The sequence below is a fragment of the Suncus etruscus genome, chromosome 9 (assembly GCF_024139225.1).
Source record: "Suncus etruscus isolate mSunEtr1 chromosome 9, mSunEtr1.pri.cur, whole genome shotgun sequence".
NCBI classification, from domain to species: domain Eukaryota; kingdom Metazoa; phylum Chordata; class Mammalia; order Eulipotyphla; family Soricidae; genus Suncus; species Suncus etruscus.
The window spans coordinates 58,175,466-58,186,799 of NC_064856.1; the positions used below are offsets into that span (position 1 = coordinate 58,175,466).

General features: G+C 35.9%; 1 non-coding gene across 1 annotated transcript; it reads right to left on the minus strand.

Moving 5' to 3' along the window:
• Nucleotides 1-10,139: 10,139 nt before the first annotated feature.
• LOC126019359 (small nucleolar RNA SNORA51) lies at nt 10,140-10,272 on the minus strand. The gene has a single exon (XR_007499084.1). It is a non-coding gene; the product is annotated as a small nucleolar RNA SNORA51 (small nucleolar RNA).
• Nucleotides 10,273-11,334: the final 1,062 nt, after the last annotated feature.

Sequence of the window (11,334 nt, forward strand, 5' to 3'; positions counted from 1 at the left end):
AAAGTCTTCAAAGATGATTTATCACCTACCATTTTTTTTGGGGGGGGATCACAACCAGCAGCACTCAGGGGTTACTCCTGGCTCTATGCTCAGAAATTTCTCCTGGCAGGCTCGGAGGACCATATGGGATGCTGGGATTTGAACCACCGACCTTCTGCATGCAAGGCAATGCTTTACCTCCATGCTATCTCTCCGGCCCATCACCTACCATTCTGAAACTCATTAAAAAAAATAATAATAGAGCCCGGAGAAGATAGCACAGCGGCGTTTGCCTTGCAAGCAGCCGATCCAGGACCAAAGGTGGTTGGTTCAAATCCCGGTGTCCCATATGGTCCCCTGTGCCTGCCAGGAGCTATTTCTGAGCAGACAGCCAGGAATAACCCCTGAGCAATGCCGGGTGTGGCCCAAAAACCAAAAAATAAAATAAAATAATAATAATAATAATAATAATAATTAATAATAATAATAACGTTAAACAAAGGGGCCAGAGCGGTGGCAACAAGCAGTAGGGCATTTGCCTTGCACACGCTAACCTAGGACAGACCGTGGTTCAATCCCAGGGCATCCTATATGGTCGCCCAAGCTAGGTGCGATTTCTGAGAGCAGAGCCAGGAGTAACCCCTGAGCATCACTGGGTGTGGCCCAAAACCAAAAATAAAAAAAAACGTTAAACAAGAACTTTTATTTTTTAAGTGGCCAACATAATACATATATCAAAATCAAAAACACATGAGAAATACTCATCATCACTTCTCATTAGGGAAATCCAAATCAAGACAACAATGAGATATCATCTTACAACAGTGAGGATGGCACATATCAAAAATGCTGGGCACAATCTATGTTGGTGGGGATCTGGTGAGAAAGGAACTCTCCTCCATGGCTGATGGAAATGCAGCCTGGTCCAACCCATAGGGAAAATAGTATGGAAGATTCTCAGTAAATTAAGAATTGATCTACCATGTGACCCAACAATCCCACTTTGGGATAACTATACCCAGGGGGGAAAAAACATTTATCTAAAAGGATGTATACACACTACTATTCATCGCAGCACTTGATACAATAGCCAAGAGTGGAATCAACCATGATGTCTAACAACAGACAAGTGGATCATGAAAATGTGGTACACATATACAATTAAATGCTACATAGCTGAAAGGAATAATGCAGTCATGCAATTTGCTGCAACATGGATGTAACTGGAAGATATTATGTTAATGAAGTAGCCAGAAGAAGAATAAATACAGAATATCACTAGTATGTGGTATTTAGAATAACCATGAAGAAATGCAATGGTTTAAATTAGAGTTGTCTCCAACACCCTTGACCCCAAAGTATAGCCAGGAGAAGGAAAGAAATTGAGTCGAGGAGGAGAAACACAAATATGAAATAATGGGGGGTTGGGTCAAAGGAGTATCAAGTGCATTGGTGCTGTTAAAAAAAGAACAGAACTAAATATCCAAGCCAAAGTCAACAACAATAAAATCATGAGACCCAAACTTGAACAATCAAAACTTTAAAATGAGGCTGGAGAGACAGCACAGTGGTGGGGCATTTGCCTTGCATGCATTGGATCCAGGATAGATAGTGTTTCGAATCCTGGCATCCCAAATGGTCCCTTGTGCCTGCCAGGAGCGATTTCTGAGTTCAAAGTCAGGAATTGGCCCTGACCACTGCTGGGTGTGACCAAAAAAAAAAAACAACATACAAACAAACAAAAAATAACACAAAACTTAAAAATGGCCTTTTATGCTGGCAGGTTGGGGGAAAGGAGTGTATGGTATGCAGTCTAGGAACACTGATAAAGGGAGGTTGACACTGGTGGGTGGATTGTTTCTAATATATTGTATGTTTGACACCTAACTATGAAAAATTCTGCAAATCACAATGTTTTCAATAAAGTATTTAAAAAGCAAGCAGAAGCATCTTTAAAAAAGGGAATCTATAATCCACTATCTTGTTTAACACAGATGCAAAATTTCTCAAAAAAATATTAGTGATCTAAATTCAACTTAAAGAATCATATGTCATATAAAAATGAGATATATTTGAGACATGCAAGGATGGTTCAATAATATACCACATCAACAAAAAATTTAAAAATATATAATCATATTATATACAATCACATCAATTGATGCAGGAAAACTTTCAATAAGATTTAACATCATTTTTTTTTAATTCTTTGAGCTGGATAGTACATGAGGTAAGGTATTTACCTTGTATTCATATCTTGCATATAATCAACCCTGGTTCAATCCCAAGCACCACCAGGAGCACAGAGCTAGGAGTAATCCTTAAGCACAACTGATGTGACAAGGGAAAAAAAAAAAAAAACAGAAAAAAGTGAAAAGTTATTTCAAGCTGATGAAGATAGAAGGAATTGCACTTTACTATAGAAAAGGCCATTCATAGTAACATCCTCACTAATACCGTAGTTGGGGCCAGAGAGATATCATGGAGGTAGCGTGTTTGCCTTGCATGCAGAAGGACGATGGTTTGAATCCCGGCATCCCATATGGTCCCCCAAGCCTGCCAGAGGCGATTTCTGAGCATAGAGCCAGGAGTAATCCCTGAGTGTTGCCGGGTGTGACCCTCCCAAAAAACAAGCAAACAAACAACTAATACCATAGTCAAAGACCCAAAAAAACCAAAACCTTAGTTTTTCCTCTAAGATGAGGCCAAGATAAGGATGACTGTAATTGTAATTTCTAGCTACAGTGTTGCAGAAAATAAATAAAATGCAACCAATTGGAAAGGAAGTTAAACTATCATTATTTGCAAATTATACTATTGCATAAATACAAAACCCTACAGACTCCACCAAAATACATTAAAAACAAGCCAGTAAAATGGCAGGCTACCAAAACCATACATAATTCTGCTATATTTCTCTATACAAACAACAAACTAGAAGAAATCAAGACATCAGTCACATTTACAACTGCACCAAAAATAATCAAGTACTTAGGAATCTAAATAACTATGGAGGTGAAAGATTTAAGCATAAAAAAATAAAATTCACTATCAAAAGAAAACACAAGGAAACAGAAATTTGTATTTTGAAATTAACATTAAAATGACAATCCTGTCCAAAGCATTATATAAAAATGCAATCCATGTGAATACCATAGAAAAATTAAATCCTGAGGGAAAAAAAAGGATGGGAGGCATTTTGGTCCTTGACTTTAAGCTGTGCTATGTAGTTAATGAATCAAAACAGCATGGAATTGAAATAAGAGCAGACATTCAAACCAAAGGAATAGAACTAGGAACACAGAAATAACCCTGAAATTTATGGATACATAGTTTATAATATAGGACCCAAGAGAAAAGTTGAAAAAGAAAAGTCTTGTCAATAAATGGCGCTGGAAACACTGGACAGTCACCACAGAAAAGTAAAACGGAACCACTATTTCACATCATGCATAAAAGTTAAAATTGATTGAAGATTTAAATGATAAATTCATAAAATACATATAAGAAAACATAAGCAAACCATCCTATTAAAGAGGTTTCAGACAGGTAGATGCCTTAGTAGTGTTTTGGAAGGAGATAAAAAATTAAGTTTTCTGGGCCGGCAAGGTGGTGCTAGACTAGGTAAGGTGCCTGCCTTGCAAGGAAGGGCTGTGGTTCGATCCCCCAGCGTCCCATATGGTCCCCCCAACCCAGGGGCAATTTCTGAGCGCTTAGCCAGGAGTAACTCCTGAGCATCAAATGGGTGTGGCCCAAAAAATCAAAAAAAAATTAAGTTTTCATGCCATGGAGGGGGAGGAAAACTGGGGACATTGGTGGTGGAAATGTACATGGTGAAGGGTGTTCTACACTATGATTGAAACTCAATCATAGAAAACTTTGTAACTGTAAAAAGAACAACAACAGTATTATAAGCAACCTTGTGCACCACAGTGCTTAAATAAATTTAAAATGAATAAAAATAAATTTTTCTTACAAAAGAAATATTATAAAAAATAACCACAAAAAAAAATCCAGGGGCCAGAGAGATAGCATGGAGGTAAGGCATTTGCCTTTCATGCAGAAAGTCATCGGTTCGAATCCCGGCATCCCATATTGTCCCCCGTGCCTGCCAGGAGCAATTTCTGAGCATGAAGCCAGGAGTAACCCTGAGGCACTGCCGAATGTGACCCAAAAACCACAAAAAAAAAAAAAAAGAAGCTTCAGAAATGTCTTCTGTAATTTGACTAAAGTAATTTGACTCTACTGATTAGAAAAACACAAGCAAAAATATACAAAAGAAACTACAGTCAATGAAAATATAACTGTAATACTTTACCTCTTAAACAAAAAGTATCTCCTAAATGGGAGAAAATATTTATACTCATACACTAACAAGAGTTAATATTTAAGATACAAAATACAAACACAAAAATTATAATAAAGTGAAGAAGAAAGCTGGGTAGACATTTCTCCTAGAAGATATACAGATTACTAACAAGCATATGAAAAAGTGTTCATCATCACTAATTATGAAGGAAATGCTGATCATAATGATAATTAGCTGTCATAGAACAACACTGAGAATGATCTAATTCTAAAAGCTCAAAAACAGCAAGTGTGGTAAGATGTGAAGAAAAATTAAATCATTGGTGGTGAGAATGCACACAGATCCAGCATTCATGGATAATAATAATGATATTTTGCAATAATTAAAAATAGAACTACCATATGATCTAGTAAAGTCACCACCTCCCATTTGCATCTAACTGCCAACATACACTCTGCCTTCAGTTGAATTAGATAAACATTTTACAAGAGACAGGCCTCATCAGGTATAGGACCATTAGGCTATAGACACTTCTCAGATTGGCTTTAGCTAGAGGAGCAGAAGAGTTTCGGCAAGCAAAGGAAACCTGATGGATGCTGGACCTCCTTAGTGTGCCAGGCTATGTACACCACTAAGCATCACATTACATTTGCTGCCCTAACTAGCGACCCCAGACTACAGTCAAAGTCAAGCATCAGTAAGTGTGAATAATGGGTGGCTTCACTGGTCTTCACCCTTCAAGAGTTACAGTTGATTCACTAAATTTATGACAGCAAATTCACACCAGAACTATTCAAACCAGCTCTAGTCTCTGGTTGGAGTCTCAAAACAGGAAGGATACATGGCTACCAAGATCTTCACAAATCTAGACCTTCACCCTCAGATCCAATATAATAAAAAAGTGGGATTACAATCTGCACTAATGGATAAAATAAAGACCTGACAGAGACCTTAAGCACATAAAAATTATCTTAATTCCCTGATGAAAGCTTCAAAGAGACAAGGTAAGAATGTTCACTGACTTGAGAAGAATAATAGAAAAGAACAATCATTAACTACAAGGAGAGTGAATTATTTAAAAAAAAAAAAACTTGAATAAGAAGGTGCTGATCTCAAAAAATAAAATAGGGGAACTAAACAACATAGCTAAGGATCTAAATATAAAGTGACAAAAGCAAGAAATGCTTGCTCGAGGACAAGATACACAAAAGTATCAAAAAAAAAAAAAAAGAATCAAGAAAAAAACAAAAAAAGAAAAAAGAAAAAAAAGAAAACATGGGATTTATTGGAACAACTTCAAGAGAAAAAAACAATTGCATTATATGATTTAAGAAAGGAAAGGATAGAGTGTAACAGAAGTATTAGTGGAAGAAAAATAGCCGAGAACTTTTTTAGTCTTATATACTCCTATCCAAGAAACTCAAGAGTTCAAAGCAAAATAATCCCAAACACTTAGAACACTAAGACACATTATAAATATCATGGTAAAAGCCAAAGATAGATATAAAATCTTACAACAATAGGAAAAATCAGAATCTTAGATTTTAGAAATGAGCCCTCTAAAAGGCTTGAAGCAGATCTGTCATATGAAACTTTTACAGGACATAAAGAAATGATAGAACATAACCAATGTTTTGAAAAAACATAGACGTGCATATAGAATACTCTGCCCAACTATATTATCATTTAAATTCAAAGGATTGACAACACTTCAAGAAATTCATGGCCACTAAACCAACTCTGTTCGCAGCTTCAAATGGTCTCTTATAAAAGGCAAATAAATTTGACATGTAAATAATGAGAAAAAAAAAAAGAAAAAGAAAAACTATGGGTATTTATTCCTAAAAAGGGGCCTCTTTGTAATAAATTTAAAACTAACTTCCTTTGACCTTAACAACAGATATAAATTCAGAAATTTTAAGTAAACTACATGGCATTTTAAAAAAAATTACAATTAAAATAAAAAGAAGAGGAAAATAGAATCTGAGCTACACTGAATCTGATATAGAATTTGATAATAGATATCAAATTATGACAGTGGAGTGGGATAGAAGTTTAACAAAGAAACAAAAACTTATTTCAAAAATATTTAGGATCCAAACATACCCAAAGTGCAATAGAATAATATCACCAAGCCAAATTTAGCTAAGGATTTTCCAATCCGTGGGAAAAAGATGGGAGGCATCACTTTCCCTAACTTCAAACTATACTACAAAGTGATGATGATTAAAATAGCATAGCACTGATCCAAAGAATACAGGGAACTATACTAAAACAGACTCTTGAATATATAATAGATTAGTCTTTGGTAATGAACCAAAAATATGAATTAGAGAAAGGAAAAACCTCTTCAGCAAGTGATACTGGGAAAACTGGACAGCTACATAAAAAATAATTTAAAAAATTCAGACATCTTTCTAATGCCAGGCACAAAAGGCAAATCAGATGGATTAAAGACTTTGATCTCAGGTCTGAATCCATATGGTGCATAGAGGAAGATGTAGGCAAAACAAACACTCCATGACATTGAACCTAAAGGCATCATCAAGGATAAAATACCATTAATCAAGCAAGTGGAAACAAAGATTTTTTTTAATGGAACTACATTAAATTAAGAAATTTCTGCATCTCAAAGGAAATAATGACCAGAATAGGAAGACAGCCCATACAATGAGATAACCTTTTTATTCAACACTCATCTGATTAGGGGTTAATAGTAAAGATATACAAGGCACTGGTAGAACTTTGCCAAAAAAAATGGCAAAAATGGGGCTGAGGCTGTGGCACAGTGGAAGGGCCTTTGCCTTGCATGCGGCTGACCTAGGATGAACCATGGAGCGATTTCTGAGCACATAGCCAGGAGTAACCCCAGAGCGTCACAAGGTGTGGCCCAAAAACCAAAAAAAATAAAAAATAAAAACTTTAAAAATAGCAAAAAGGCACAAAAATAAATGTTCTGCATCACTAATCAGAAAAGCAAATCAAAACAAGATATCGTCTCATTCCACAGAGACTGGCACACATCACAAAGAATAAGAACAACCAGTGCTTGGATGCTGGGAGAATAGGACTCTCATTCACTGTAAAATAAAAGAAAATAATCCATGAATGGTGAAGCTGGCCCAGGCACCATCTTTCTAGCCCCTTAGGTGGACAGGTCTGATGAAGCAGAGTAGCAGTGAGAAATAATACCAACTCAGTCAAAAGATCATTGGAGTTAGTCTGCTTTTTACCTCATGGCCACTCTCTGCCATGTGCTCTCTTCCCAGTCCCAAGCCAGAACTCCTTTCTTTATTCAAACCAATCCACAAAACCAGGAGGAGAGGTCTAGTAATCCAGGTGGACTTTTACATATCAAAGGAAGAGATCACTGGGAAGAGGAAGTCAGAGAACATCTTTGTTTACAGGTTCACCTTACAATTCACTATTTGTGAGAAGGTCTATGGTCCAACCTTCCTGGAAAACAATATGGGCATTCCTTAAAAATCTAGGAACTGAATTTCCATTTGACGTAACAACTCTATTTCTTTTTTCTTAAATTTAATTGCCATTTCTGCACTCAAATATCTGAGTCAGTGGCTTTCTTTTTCTTTGTTTTTTTTTTGTTTTTCCCTTTTTATTTTTTTATTTTTTAATAATATATTTATTTAAACACTGTGATTACAAATTTGATTGTACTTGAGTTTCAGTTATAAAAAGAATACCCCCCTTCACCAGTGCAACCTTCCCATCACCAATGCCCTGCTCTCTCTCCCTCCCTGCCTGTATTCAAGACAGGCTTTCTACATCCCTCACTCACTGACATTATTATGATAGTTCTCAGCATAGTTATTTCACTTACTGCACTCACCACTCTGTGTGGTGATCTTCATATCTTGAGTCGGTCTTTCTGGCCCTCATCTCTGGGAATTATTTCAATGTCTTTTATTTTTCTTAAAACCCATAGATGAGACTATTCTGTGTCTCTCTCTCCCTCTGACTTATTTCACTCAGCATAATAGATTCCATATACCTCTATGTATATGAAAATTTATGAATTCATCTCTCCTGATGGCTGCATAATATTCCAGTGTATAAATGTACCACAGTTTTTTTAGCCATTCATCTGTTGAAGGGCATCTTGGTTGTTTCCAGCATCTGGCTATTGTAAATAGCACTGCAATGAATATAGATGTGAGGAAAGAATTTTTGTATTGCGTTTTTTTAGTTTCCAGGGTATATCCATAGGAGTGACTCCAACAACTCCATTTCTTGGAATGTATCCCAAAATCTCAAAACCAAAAAGGAGAAAAAACATTTGCAAATCTATGTTCTTACAGCACTATCCACAATGGAGAAAACCTGGAAACAATACATGTATCCAAGAATAGATGACTAGATAAAGAGACTATGGTACATAAAAAAGATGAAGTTGTAATATTTACTACTACATGGAGGAATCTGGAAAGTATCATGCTGAGTGAATTTAGTTGGAAAGATCATCTGCAGGACATAAAGAAACATAATGGTGGAATAACAAATACCCAAATACAACAGAAATGAAGAACATGAGAACTGCTATTCAGTAAGAAATGTGCCACTTGAAGGGACTGAATGATTGAATAAAGAGAAGGAAATATCATGGTGGAGTGAAGCATTCACCAAGGAGATGGGGTGCTGAAAAGGGGAAAGTGTTATGTATGACATAAAAATATATGCAAAATCTTGTACACACATACATATATAAAAAGGGGTTCTTGTTGCAAAAAAAATATATATGTACATACACATATATAAAACAGTTCTTGTAGCAAACTGGTAAATGGTCACTGGAGGTGGGGTATGGGTTGAGGAAAGTGGACACAGGTAAAAGTGTTGAAACATTGTATTCCTGAAACAAAATCATGACTGATTTTGTAATTATGCAGTCGATAAATCAAAATTAAACAAATTCTTTTATTTTAATATTTCACTTAATTCTAATTTTATTTTATTGAAAACATTGTGATTTACACAAAGCTATTTATAGTTGGGTTTTAGACGTATAGTGTTTCAAGGCCAGTCCCACCACCAGTATCAACCTCTCTCCACTAAAGTTCCCAGAGTGTATCCATACCATCACCCATGCCCCCAAGCTTGCCATATAACAGGCCTGTTTTAAGTTTAGAGTGTAAAAGTAAATCCATTGTTTTGACTTTGGCTCAGATATTTATTTCAGTACCATTTTTAACACCACCAATGCACCTGAGACCACTTAGCCCCTGGCCTCCATTATTTCATATTTGTGCTTCTCCTCCTCGACTCAGTATTTTTCCTTCTCTTGTCTATAGTTTGGGGTCAAAGGTGTTCAAGATGAATCCCACTTAACCAATAGCATTTCTTCATACAATTATTCTAAGTACTTTCTGTCCTGTGGATAGATACCCCAAAGTAGGATTGTTGGGTCATATGGTAGATTGATTCTTAATTTACTGAGAACCCTCCATACTGTTTTCCATAGGGGTTGGACCAGGCAGCATTCCCACCAGCAGTGGAGGAGAGTACCTTCCTCACCTCATTCACACCAGCACAGACTGTTCCAGCATTTTTGATATCTCATTGTTGTCTTCATTTGGATATCCCTAATGATACATGATGATGAGCATCCTTTCATATGTCTGTTGGCCATCTTTTGGTCTTCCTCAGAGAAATGTCTGTCCATTCCCCCTCCCCATTTTTGATGGGGTTTTTAGGTTTTGTGGAGCATTGTGAGCACTTTGTATATCATAGCAATTAAACCTTTATCTGATATGTTGAGTGTAAAACTTTTCTCCCATTCAGTTAGCTGTCTTCTAATTTTAGTCCATATTTATTCTCCATACAGAAATTTTTTTTTTGTCCCCCAATTCACAATACATACCCGGCAAGGGGCCTGTGTTGAGGTGTATATGGGGTGCCTTTACTGTACCTCCTCTTTCTATACAGCCAGTGTAAAGAACACAGCCTGTGGTAAGAATTGGGAGGCCTTATTTTATCTTTTATTTATTTTTTTCTTTTCTTCAGGGCAAACTAAAGTTGTTTTTTTTTTGTTTTTTTTTTTTTGTTTTTTTTAAGTAAGAATTCATTTAAAGGACAAAATTGATTAACATAATAAGGTAAACTAATATAACATAATATAGTGACATAACATAACATATAATATAATTAATATAATAATAATACATGTAAGTCAAAGAAAGTTTCTGATTAAAAACACAATTTTCTTTTTTTTCCATAATGGCTTACATATCTTTCACTGTAGTATTTTGGGTACATATTCACATTAAATCAGGGGAATACCCATCACCTAATATGTCCTCTTCTCAATCAAAAATCAAATATACTGAAAATAGGCAGAGTCCTGTCTAGAGGCTTCCAACCTCAGTTTGAGAGAGGATGTGAAAAAAGTAATTAAAATACCACAACAATACACACACACACACACACACACAAAATATCGAATTAAATAACCGATAAGCACCACAACAATAAAAACAGGCACCACACAATAATCTCGGTTCTGAAATCAAATCATACTCAAGTGCAAAAAGAAAGAGAAAGACAAAACAAAATAAAATAAAATAATATTGGAGACATCAACCGTAATCTCCACACCAAAATAAAGACGTCAAAAAAAATAGATCATTTATTCTCCTCTTTCTGCTTTCGTGGTATGTGGAAGACTTCTACTTTATCTTGGATGGTAAAATCAGACCTGTTTCTAGAGATCTTGGTGGCTGTGCAGATCAGGGAATGGAGTTTATGAAGTCTTTCTTTGTGGTTCTAGCAGTTATGCTTCTTCAATGTCCTTTTTTTGTTTTTTATGTATTCTAGGTGTTTCAGAATAGTGCTACCATTCTGTGTTTTTCTTTTGTCTTCTGACTTACTTCGTTTAACATAACATGATCTAGGTCCATCCACGTTGCTGCAAAGTCTGTGATTGTATCATTTCTAACTGCCATGTAATATTCCATTGTATATATGTACCACATCTTAATGATCCATTCATCTGTTGTTGGACATCGAGGTTGGTTCCAAGATTTGGCTAT